Below are 11509 nucleotides of genomic sequence, written 5' to 3'. Positions count from 1 at the left end.
TCAAGGGTTCGTAAAGAAGGGACATGAACATCTTTATTGCAGATTAAATCAGAGCTTGGATGGCCTCAAACAAGCCCCAATATAGTGGTATACAAAATTTGATCGCTTCATGGCTGAACACAATTTCACAAGATGCGAATCAAATCCATGCATCTACTTCAAGAAACTTCCTAGTGGTGAGTTTGTCATTCTTCTTCTTTACGTCAATGACATATTAGTAGTTGGCACAAAAAAAATAATAGTTAATGAGTTGAAGGACAAATTGGCAAGCAAATTTGCAATGAAAGACTTAGGGGCAACCAAAAATATTCTTCACATGACAATCACAAGGGATAAGAAAAAGAGGGAAATCACTCTGTCTCAAAAATAATACATTGACAAAGTTGTTGAAAGATTTGGCATGGCTGATGCAAAAGTAGCTCCTATTCCTTTTGCTGGTCATTTCCGATTGAGTTTTGAATTGTGCCCAAAAACACAAGAAGAAAAAGAATTCATGGAGAAAATTCCTAACAAATCAATTGTTGGTAGCATTATGTATGCTATGGTTTCTAGTCATCTCGACATTGCTCATGCGGTGGGAGTTGTGAGCAGGTTCATGAACAATCCTAGAAAAACTCATTAGGAAGCCATCAAATGGATACTAAGGTATCTAAAAGGCACTTCAAATTATGTCTTATGTTTTGGAGGAAACAAGGTTTAGCTGGAAGGTTACACTAGTTTTGATCTTACCAGAGATTTTGACAAATGAAGGTCTATCACTGGTTATACCTTCATGTTTTTCGGAGCTGCGATCAGTTGGGCTTCACGGTTGCAACATTGCATTGCTCTTTCTTCAGCTAAGGTTGAATACTTAGCTCTTTTTGAAGGTGCAAGGTAAATGATTTAGCTTCAACAATTGTTTGGTGACTTGAAAGTTCATCAAAGTAAATATAATCTATTTGGTGACAGCTGCAACGCGATCTTCATGGCACATAATCACTCATCACAACGTTGCTCCAACCACATTGACACAAATCCTCACTTTGTTCGTCATTCAGTCGAAGAGGGCAAGCTAAAAGTTGTGAAGATTGATACCAAGATCGATCCGGCTAATATATTCATGAAGGTTTTCGCCAAAGAGAAGTTTGAATGTGTTAGAAATTCCCTTGGGGTTGTGAAGGAAAGATAAATTAATATATTGAAGGCCAACAATCATTATTATCTTTCCCTCCAATTAGTGTGTCTCTTAGTTTCTTGGGACCCTTCATATGTAATGTAATTGGAGCCTATTTATATGCTGCCCCTGCTCATTTGTAAACATCCTTTTATATATATTAATCTAATACTTTGTAGTCTAGATGTAGCCACTATTGTGGTGAACTAGGATAAATCTAGTGTTGTGTATTTATCTTGCATATGCTATAATTCTTTCGCATTTAAATCCTTTCAGTAAACAAGGGCCAATAGAATTAGTTGAATGACCATTACTTGACTCGCCCTTGAAAAGTTGAAATTTGCAGGGTAATTGATTGATATGCCACATGGAAGTTTGCTGAGCTTGGAGCTCTAATGTTGATGAAAGGAAGCCAGGTGTTAACAATCTGAACTTGCATCCGAATGTCTAGCAAGCTGGTAGAGCAACACATGCACAATCTTAAGTTCAAGGGAGACAAGTGTATTCAATGAGCCTCATTCATAGTCAAATTATTCAAGCAAATCATAAATATATACTCCAAGCTTAGGTTGCTATTGTAACAAACCTTCAACTAAGGCATGAAGTCGACACCACCATTGCAACTATGTATTTTTTTCCTTCTTTAAATCCCTCTTAGTTCATAACTCATCTGTGACACTTTGTTTTACAATTTTATGTTTCCTTGTAAGCAAAATCGAAAGAAATAAAAGTGTTTTCACAACAACCACATACCTTTTAATTATATGTTTCATAAACTGAGGCTCTTAGAAAGGTTTGATTGCCTATCTAAAAAGTAGTATGAATTCCTAAATAATTGATCTAGGCTCAACTACATTGAGCAATTTGGTTGATTGAAAGGTGGTAGGCCTAAACAATTTTGATAAGTGCAGAAATCTACCCATTTTGTAGTAAAAAAAGTTAGGAATCATTGCATGGCCTGCAGCTCTGCAAGATTCATTATTGGATTGGCATGGCCCTAGCCAAGACATGTAATGACTATGCATGCAAAATAGTCTTTATTTCTTATTGTTGAATGATGACATAGAGGCCTCTGTTTTCAAAACATACTAAGTGAATGAAAGAGATAAGTGATAGATGCTTATGTGTAGATCAATATAAATAATTGAACTTCTTGCAATAATCTTAAAATCTAAGCTTATTGTGATGTTACACTCTATTTCATTTATTTAGATGGTCGAATACATTCTGGTCGGATTTCTCAATTGTTTGGTGTTTAGGAGTTCCAGTTTTGCAAAGGCTAGTATTTAGGTTAGATTAAGTTTTGACTGTAAGATTTAAGGTGTTCAGGCATTTGTAGGCACGTAACTTGTACAATTATTTTAAGCAAATAAAACCAAAGGGAGGAATGAATCCCGTATGTGAAACTATCAAGCACAAGCAATCGATAGGTTTAGAGCCATAATCTACAACCTATGCTGGTGTTGTCCCTACTTGAAAATGTCAAAACCAAATCAACAACGAATAATGAAGGGTTAAAGATGATACAGGAAAAACATTCAATAGAAATTGTACAATTTACTATAAACCCTAATTTTGGAAGCAATAAAAACACAGTATGAACCACTTTTTTTAGGGCTTGATATATACCTAAGAAATGAAACAAATTAGACAATCTGATAAAAACATACAACTAGTAATTGAGGGTAAGTAGCTAGTGATAGATTTCTCTCTCACCTCATTATGGTAGAAGATGCAACATTTTTCTGCATTTGCAAAATTATTTTGATTTACAAGAAGCTTCCCAAAAATAGACGAGGATTCCAAGATTTATTTGGACCTACAAGTGGCTTTTCGAAAAGGGATAGCTAATCTCTACACAAAATGCACTAAAGACAAAATAGACTCAAACTTTTTTTTTTTCTAGATTTACCAAAACGTAGTAATTTTTTTCTAGTTTTTTTGTTGTTTTCTTGTACAAACTATGTAGATCATGAAGATCAAATGCTAAATTTTTTAGAAAAATTCATGATGTTTCTGATTTTTTCAAAACTGGTCAATTGTACAATTTGTTGGGAGGATGAAGATTCTAAATTTTTTAATAATTTATGGTTCAAATGTATAAAAGTTAGAAAACATTAGAAAATTTATTATTTTTCACATATTAATTTTCACATAATAAAAATAAATAAAGTTGATTATATATATATATATATATATATATATATATAAAGTTTGAAAACAATAGAAAAATTATAACGTTGGTATCGATTGGATAATTGTAAATTTTCCATCTTTCTATAATGGAGAAATGGTCTCATTTATAATTTAATTATTATTTTCCATTTCTTCTCTCTTCATTTCACCCAAACCCTAATTCAATTAGGGTTAGGGTATGTTGTTTTCTGATAAGCAATTAGGGTCTATTTTTGAAATCTTATTCTTTCATTTGATTTCTTTTTGAGCCTAGTATTATTTTCTCTTTGCTTTTCTTTTTCTTGTTGTTGTTCTTGAAGTTACAGGCTTGATGTAGGTACGAGAATGGATGGATGCTTATTGGAGCTATAGTCCCCTTTTTAAATTTTTTTGTTTGGGATAATATTTTGTTGTTGTTGTTGTAGCATATCCATATTATATATTTTATGGTTTTTTTAAAAAAAGCAACATTAGATAGGCGTTTCTTCCCCTCCCCCCTCCCCCAACATGTAGAAGTAGTAGTGGTGGCCTACAACTTTCAAAGGCTACATGGGTTCTGGGAGTCATTGTGGCGACCACTACAACACTGCCTCCCATACAAGGGTTGTGATGTGGTGGGCTCTGCGATATCTCACGCAACAGTTGCCTTCCCTAAAAGGGAATTTGCAACTCTACGAGCTTTGACCCTCACAAGTATGTAGGGTCTGCATATTTTTTGATTTTATTATTATTTATTATATATAAATGTAAGTGTATATGCATGTGTATATATAAAAACCAATAATAGATTAGGTAAGAGCTGATAACTTGTGAGCCTCTCATCGGGGAGGTCTTGGGTTTAAAACTACTCAAACTTAACCAATAATAATAATAATTAATCTTTGCAAATAATAATAAATAAATGATAAATAATCAAGGCTTCGATCGATTACTTATAAAAAAAAAAACCCACCTATAATAGATTTATTTATATAACAACTAATATTAGATTTAAGTAATATTATATGTCTATATTCTAGTATTAAAATAACATGTAAAAGTTGATTATTTAACATATATATATATTTTCTCTAAGGAGGTTACTTCTACTATTGTTTTATATAAAGTCTAATATATGTACATATCAATATGTATGTGTATAAGTATATACATGTGTTTATATGTATCTATATACATATATGTATATATGTTTGTGTATGTACATGTATATACACATGTATATATCTACCTATATATATAAACACACACATACGTGTTCTTTTTAAAGAGTCATTTATAAATCATATATATGTACAAGTTTTTGAATTCTTTGTATTTACACAAATAAATTTGAAATTTTTTGTTTTAAAAGAAAAACCTATTTTTAATGTATTAATCTGATGGATGTTTTATTCTTTTCATTTTATTATTATTTATTATATATAAATATAAGTGTAAATGCATATGTATATATAACAACCAATAATAGATTAGGCAAGAGCCTTCAACACAATGATAACTTGAAAAAGTTGATTATTTTACATACATACGTACATACGTACACACACACACACACACACACACACACACACACACACACACACACATACATACATATACATATACATATACATATACATATACATATACATATACATACATACATACATACATACAAATATATATGTGTGTGTGTGTGTGTGTGTGTGTGTGTGTGTGTGTGTGCACACACACACACACACACATGCTCTAAGGAGGTTACTTCTACTGTCGTTTTATATAAAGTCTAATATATGTACATATAAATATGTATGTGTATAAGTACATACACGTGTTTGTATGTATCTATATACATATATGTATATATGTATGTGTATGTACATGTACATGTATATATCTACCTATCTATATAAACACATTATATATATATATGTTCTTTTTTAAGAGTCATTTATAAATCATATATATGTACAAGTTTTTGAATCCTTTGTATTTACACAAGATTCTATTTGGGGACAACAACTGGGGGTATTTGGGGACTTGGACATTTCCATGTCCAAGTAATGAATCCTAGATCTTTGATTTCATAAAAGAACAAACAAAAAGCAGCAACACAACCAAACAAAATAAGGAAAAGGAAAACAAGGAAAGGAGAAGAAAGCAAAGAAAATTAATTAGGGAAACAAAAATAAGAACTAAATGTAACTATAATACAATACATGGGTTACTAATTTTCAATTAGAAACTTAGTATAGCTTCAAATCTTGACTATTATATGTCAAGGGTAGTACTTCATAGTCTGGATACACCAACTTGAAAGAGTTTCTCTTAAAAGCTTGATGAATGGCAAATGGACCCTTCCAAAGTATCTCAAATATTCTGTGCATATCTTTAGGCACTCTTCTCTTATCCCATAGCAACACCACATCCCCTACCATGAACTTTCCGGGTCTAGTTTTCTTATCAAACAAGTTCTTTACCTTCATCTGGTGTTGTGTAATATGATCAACCATTTTCTCTCTTTCTTCCTCAAGTTTTCTTAGGTATAGGATCCATTTCTCAAGGCCATCTCTGTAAATGCCATCTTCTATTACTATTCTCATCTTGTTGGTAGCCAAATCTAATGGTAGGGGGAGGCTTTCCTCAAATCCATAAGCAAGTTCAAATGGGCAAATTCCAATCACCCTCTTTGGAGTCTCAGCCCAAAGTGCTTCATGAATTTTCTTGTGCCAAGTTTTATGGTTATCTGACACAAGATTCTTCACAATGCTGATCAAGTTTTTGTTGTTGGACTTGGCTTGACCATTCCCTTGTGGAAAATAGTTAGACAAGTGACTAATTGTTATGTCATATTTGAAAGGAAATTCAATAATCTTAATGGAGGAAAAATAAGTTGCATTATTCGTCACTATTTTTGTGGGCACCTCAAATCTTATCATGATGTTCTCTTTGATAAGCTTGCACACTACTTTAGATGTAGTTCTTTTCATTGCCTTCACTTCCACCCACTTCATGAAGTAATCTATAGTGGTGATTATGTAAGTATGACCAACATTGGATGCAAGGTTTATAGGAATTGTGAAATCAAGGCCCCACTATTGAAATGGATCGTCAATTACTACTGGTCTGAGAGGTAATGCCACCAATTGGGGTCTTCGTATGAACATCTTTCACTTCTCACATTTGGATACCCAATGGTAGGCATCTTTGAATATTTGGGCCAATAGTAACATCGCCTTAGTATCTTGAAAGTAGTGAGTGAAGAAGATAAGTTTCCACCGTAGGCTTCATCATGGAATGTCTCCAACAACCTCTCTTGTTATTTCTTATCTACACATCTAAGGAAGGTTCCATCTATGGACTTCTTATATAATATATCCTCCCAGATAATGTATTTGGCCGACTTCAGCTTCAAATCTCTCATTTGTTTCACTGTTAGTGCTTCAAGACATTCTCCATAAGTTAAGAAGTATGTGATATTTTTAAACCATGGATCCTGTAGACTCATTGTCAAGACTAATTGATTTGCTTCAGGTTCTTCTTCCACTTGATTTTCTACCATAGCTCTGCACATTGCATTCACCCTTACCAGCTTTGTGGGCTTGATATCTATGTCATACTCCTAAGTTTTTGCTATCCATGTCCCTCTATTGTTACATCCTACATCTTGGTCGGCCAATATACTTTTCACCACTATATTAGGAACATACACTACAGAATGAGAATGCAAGACATAGAATCTAAAATTTTCCAGGGCCTTTATCATAGCAAAGGCATGCTCTTCCACTTGGGAATACCTCAACTCATGATCTTTTAGGGGTATACTCATGAATGTGATAGGAGCTTGGACCCCTTCTCTATTTCTTGCATAATAATGGATGACAAGGTATGCTCAGAAGTATTAGTAGATCATGAAGTCCTTCTTATAGTCTGGGTGACACAAAATAGGAGTTTTAGCTGTAGCTTCTTTAATATCTTTGAAAGCTTGTATTCTGGGATCACTCCATTTGAAAATTGAATTTCCTTTCATCATGTCCATGCTACATTTGGTGATCTCGAAAAAGTTTGGAATGAATCTCCTAAGAAAGTTTACTTGATCGAAGAAAGATTTGACCCCAATCTTATTAGATGGAAAGCTCAGTCTTTGAATAGCTTCATCCTATTATGGATCAATCCTTATACCTTCTTGGGACACTATGTGACCTAGTAGCTTCCCTTCGGTTACACAGAAAACTAATTTTTTAGGATTGAAGGAATCCCATGCTCTCGACATCATTGCAGTACTTTCTTCAAATCTCCTATATGATCCTTCCTCTTATTTGAAAACACTATCAAGTCATCTAACTATATGACAATAATCTTATTTTCCATATCTACAAAAGAGTTTCATACCTTGTTGGAAAGTGATGTCAGCTTTGATGTGGCCGAAGGACATTTTGTGATATGTATAAGTCCCCCATTGGGTGGTGAAAGTGGTTTTATCTTGATATTTCTTTTACAAGTCAAACTGATTGTAGCCCGAGAAACCATCAAGCATAGACATCATTTCTGCACCTGTCACCATCTATAATAGGTGATCCATATTAGGAAGTGTGTAATTATCTTTTAGTGATGCCTGATTTAGGTTCCAAAAATCTACACATATCCTTATCTCTCCATTTTTCTTCATAACTGACACTATTTTAGCTATCAGGTGGAATGATGGATTGGGTATATGATTCTTGCCTTAATTATTTTATTTACTTCTCTGAATATGGCATCAACAACCTTTATATTGTAGCTTCTTTGTTTCTGTTGAAAAGAAGTAGCATATAGTTTTAAAGGAATTTCATGCTTGAAGTTTCTATTCATGAAACTTTTTAAATCATCATAACTGCATGCGAACACATCTTGGTATTCGAGAAAAAGTTTCTCAACTTCTTCCCTTTCTTCATGTGTGCAACATTTTCTGACATTAACCATTTTAGGGCTCTGTTTATATCTGATGTTCACTCCTTCATATTCACTGGTGGTATGTCCTTTCTCCACTCTTTTCTTCTTGATATAAGTATCATAGCAATTGAACAATTTTTTCAATGATACAAAGGAGGGGGGAATAGTATTACCTTGTAACTGGATGACACCAAATTGCTCTTTCTTCCGTTTTCTAAGGTGATCCTCTTGACAACCACCCAAATCATTTTCATTAAAACTCCCAACATTCTCTAGAAATAGTTGTAGGCTCTTATCATCTTCAAATATGTGCTAGTCTTCTACATTATTAGGCATGGATGGTCTGTATATGACTTCCACATGATACCTTTTATCTTTAAATTCTAGGTGGGGCAGTAGTTCGGATGCAAATACTGCTAATGAGTCTACCTTTAAATTCAACTTTCTTGGCACAAACTTTATTGAGAAGGCATCCAATCCTTCAATCTTGTCCCATACTTTGTTGTGGTAGTTTTTTAATTTATGATTTTTTACAGAATACTGACCCTTTACCTGGTGGACAATCAATTCAACATCCCCTCAAGCTTTTAGAATTTTCACTCCCTTTTCTTTCACAAAAAATATTTTGAGGAGTAGGGCCTCATACTTGGCTGTATTGTTTGTGTTCCCAAATTCTAACTTGAAAGACATAGGCTCTGGCTCACCATCAAGAGGTATCAATACAATTCCTACTCTTGAGCCAAAGGAAGAGCAACTTTTGTCAAATTCTAGTGTCTAGATATGGGATGTTTCTTCCTTAGTGGATTTTTGAATTTCCTCTTCTTCACCTTAGTGCTCATCAATATTATCATTAGTGAATAGCATATAATTTCCAAATTCCAATTCTTGATATAGGATTTGAGCTTTGGGATCATTTGATTTCAGAACAACGAATTCAGCCTTCTCTTCAAGTTCCAACTTAACTTTCTTGATACTCATTAGAATTATGGCTTGAGACCAGTCTAATTTTATTTCTCTGCCTAAATCTCTACAGAAACTTCTACTGAGCAATAACCCATAGCTGGCAGGAATATCAACAACTAATATAGTCAACAATAGTTTCTTCTGCAGATGAGTAGCTAGGGCTACCTGAGCATCTTTGATTTGTCCAAGCAATGAGACTTGCTTGGTGTCCATAGAGTAGCATCTACCACGAGCCTTGGTGAGAGTGAGACTTAAGGCTTTAGCTACAACGTAGGGCATTGTAGAAGTTGATGAAAGCCAACTTCACAGTGCGCCAAGATCACTTGCATGCAAATAACTTGCTGAAGAGAAATCGAAGAAGGAAAGAACGAGAGCTTGAAGAAACAAAGAGAAATTATATTGCGACAACGAGAAATGAAATTGTTGTACAAAAATGCAAAGGGAGAGCCTGTTTATAAAGGCCTCTAGGAAGCTTGTAGAACAAGCTTAGAAAGTGCTAGGAGATAAGAATGCCAACTAAGAATACATCCACAAAAGGTGGGATATCCTCGATCAAGGTGAGAGGATAAGTATGACTAGATAGGAACAAACTCCTGTGTTGTCAACAACTCGTCAACTACAACTATTAAATGCATTAACCTAAGTAAATTTAAGTAAAAGAATAAACAATTAATAAATAATTATTTACTCTAACACCCCCCCTTAAGTGCAACCTAGGGGAATACCTTAAGCTCACAAAGAATAAGATGAAATGCAGAATGGGTCCTGGAAACAAGGCCATGTTAGGTACCCATGTACAATATAAAGAAATGCAACCTCTAAAAATGGGGAAAGAGAGAAAACCTCACGGAAAAACCCTCCCCCAAAAAGAGGTAAGTACAAACATGTTGAAAAAATGAAGGAAGGGAGGAAGGAAGGCCTCAACAAGACCCCCCAGGGACAACTTCCACCGGAAATGGCTCAAGAGACTCTCTCAAAACCATAAGTACAACCAACCCCCCATGAGAGATAGAAAAGATGCCAAAGCCCCCCCAGAATAATGGATCCCTTGGAGAAAGAATCGAACCAATGAAACTCCAATGCAGAGTAAACAAGGGAACAAAACAAGGGAACCCCTAAATGAGAGGGAAAACTGGAAGGCCTAGCTGATGCTCAAAGGAGAAAATATGAGGATCCTGAAAGGGAATCCCCAAGGAAGGTGTGTTGATACTGTCATGAATGTCCACTGTAGAATCTGTAACAGGTGCACCTGAAGGCTTGTTGAATCGAGCTGAAGGATCATGCAGAGCAGAAGAAGAATCCTGCTAAAGAGAAAAGACCTCAACTAGATGTGGTGTGGAATTCAAAATAGGGATCTCAGGAATAATACAAAGGTTCAAGTGTCCTGCCTATACCACATGATGCTCCTGCAAAAGAGAAGAAGTGTACTTCGACAATGGAGATGGTGGAACAAAGTGCGAGAAGGTGTAGAGATGGGTGGAAGGATCAACTGCCCCTATAGCAATAAGACCTCTTGTTGCATGATCCCAAATGAAGATTGAATCTGTAGTGAACTCAACTGTCTTCCTTAATCCACTGCATGTAATTTGAGAAATCGAGAGAAGGTTTGCACACAGAGATGGAACATACAATAGATCATTGAATATACCATCCTGAATGCTAACTAAACCTTTCCTACAGACTGGTAAGGCAATATTATTCCCCATGCAAATATGAGGAATGGGAGAAGCCTCAAGAGTATTGAAGACACTGTGAGAAGATGTCATATGGTGAGAAGCACCTAAATCCAATATCCAAGGGACTTGGGAAGGGGATGCAAAGGAAACCTGTAATGCATGACTCTTTCCAAGATTCAGTGTAGATGTTGAAGATGTGGAAGAAGACTCTGAAAGGTAGACCCCTATGAGGTAGAAGAGGATGGAGAGGAAACAATGCTCTTCTGAAGAAGAGCTTGCAAATCTACAATTTGTTTCTCATAGCCATCAAATCTCTTCTGAAAACAATGCGCCTCATCATGAGATCCTTTTTGACAATAGGAACAGGTAGGAGTCAGAGTCTTCTTTTTCTCCTTCTTCTTAGAAGAGGATGATGAACCAGTAGAAGGGGAATCTGATATTTGCTTTGGCTTTTACTCTTGTGTATCCTTGGCAAGCAATGCTTGTGAGTGTGAACTTGAAAGTGAATCCATCTGAGTGGTCTTGGACTATTTACGAGTTAAACGATCACAAAATATCTCAGATGAAGGCATCCTGTGTCTATCACCCAAGGCATCCATAGTGGAGTAGAAAGTGGAAGAGAAGATTTGAT

This window comes from Cupressus sempervirens, chromosome 5 (genome assembly GCF_028749045.1).
Source record: "Cupressus sempervirens isolate cs-2001-9-10 chromosome 5, ASM2874904v1, whole genome shotgun sequence".
Taxonomy (NCBI): Eukaryota; Viridiplantae; Streptophyta; class Pinopsida; order Cupressales; family Cupressaceae; genus Cupressus; species Cupressus sempervirens.
This window is presented reverse-complemented; position numbering follows the sequence as displayed.